Genomic DNA, 1,572 nt, shown 5'->3' on the forward strand with positions numbered 1-1,572 from the left:
TCTCTCTCTCTCTCTCTCTCTCTCTCTCTCTCTCTCTCTCTGTGTGTGTGTGTGTGTGTGTGTGTGTGTGTGTGTGTGTGTGTGTGTGTGTGTGTGTGTGTGTGTGTGTGTGTGTGTGTGTGTGTGTGTGTGTGTGTGTGTGTGTGTTGCCTCTTTATTACTTTAGCTTACTCTCCCGGCGCAGCACAGCGGTGGGTGGGTGGGTGTGTGGGTGAGTGGGTGGACCGGACTGTTGCCATATCCTGTTAACACTTCCCCATCACGTATAAGAGAGACATCCCCGGGGAGCCAAAATGATGGCTGAACGTCCAGGGTGGTTGGGAACTCTCTCGCTCTACTCTTAGGAGTCTTGAAGATCCAGTGTCCAAAGGAGCCGCTCCACTATTTTCTTAGGTATGATCAGCCTGGCACCGTCCTGACCTTTCGTGTGGAGGTGATCTTCAGCTTGTCAGATTAATGACTGGTGGTATCCTCGACCTTGGTTTTGTTAAGAAAGTCGAAATTAACGCAGTATTCGCGCTGTGAACTCTTGATTGGTACAGACAGGCGTTGTGATTACTTCCAAAACTAATGGCATACCAGATTTGGCGGCACATCCGCCTGTCGTGAAAACTTGTACATCTCTCAGTGTCAGAGCCAGGGTGAGGCGTCCCGGCCACCGCGGCGCTAAGTGGCACGCTGACGTCACCCCGGCTCAGGCTTTATGAATTTCCTTTGACTTGACATAAATTGACCTAATTTGACGAAATGCTTCCAGTGTCTGAAAATGACGTGCGCATATATATATATATATATATATATATATATATATATATATATATATATATATATATATATATATATATATATATATATATATATATATATATTTATGAAGAGACTACTCACTACGTTGTTTAAGTTCAGGCACTAACTACAGTTATTTTATTTGTTTTCTTTGTAATTGTTTTCAGAATCTTTGTCTAATTCTATTTTCCAGGCACACGATTTTATTTAGTTATTTTATATCTTCCGTGCATGTTATTTAGTCAGAGGTTGGAAATAAGTTTCAGAAAGGGAAGAATACATGTGATTCCGTGACGAGAAGAAGAAAAGCACAAAACGCTTCGGAATCCAAGAATGAGGGGCAAGAAAGAGCTAAGCCACACACCGGGGAGCACCACCGCCATACGTCCCCGTCCCACCGAGCACACAGACAGACTGACTCAGCTGGCGACTCCCTCCTCGCAGCCTGCCAGCCGCGCCGCTCGCAGCTCCTTGCACCCTCACACATCCCTCAGCCTCTCCTCTCCTATCTCCTATTGAACACGTGTTGTCATTAATACGTAACTCTGTTTTGTATGACGGGGAGCGTCCTGGAGACTCCTGGAGGGTGAGGCCGTGTGTGGATGGGCTGCGGGACGTCGCGGGGAGGGCGGGGCGTAGGATAGCGGGGTGCTGGCTGCCTCCCGGGTGGGTTTGCCAAGAGTCACCCCAATTTTATCCATTTCTTCCGGATTTTGTGTCGTGATGGTCTCTTTTCCGCCCCTTTTACCTTCCTCCATCTACATTAAGGGGGCGCACCACTGCCTG

The 1,572-nt window shown here is 47.5% G+C and overlaps 1 protein-coding gene across 4 annotated transcripts in view; it reads right to left on the minus strand.

Moving 5' to 3' along the window:
• LOC123515035 (DBH-like monooxygenase protein 1 homolog) overlaps positions 1 to 1,202 on the minus strand; it is a 224,207-nt gene extending 223,005 nt beyond the window's left edge. The window contains exon 1 of one of the 4 annotated variants that reach the window (XM_045273415.1): positions 1,151 to 1,202. The gene's annotated coding sequence lies outside the window, so the exon portion shown is untranslated. The remainder of the gene's footprint in view (positions 1 to 1,150) is intronic. The other 3 variants (XM_045273417.1, XM_045273414.1, XM_045273416.1) reach the window with 3 other exon arrangements.
• Between the last annotated feature and the right edge of the window lie 370 nt (positions 1,203 to 1,572).

Source organism: Portunus trituberculatus, chromosome 38 (assembly GCF_017591435.1).
Source record: "Portunus trituberculatus isolate SZX2019 chromosome 38, ASM1759143v1, whole genome shotgun sequence".
Classification (NCBI taxonomy): Eukaryota; Metazoa; Arthropoda; class Malacostraca; order Decapoda; family Portunidae; genus Portunus; species Portunus trituberculatus.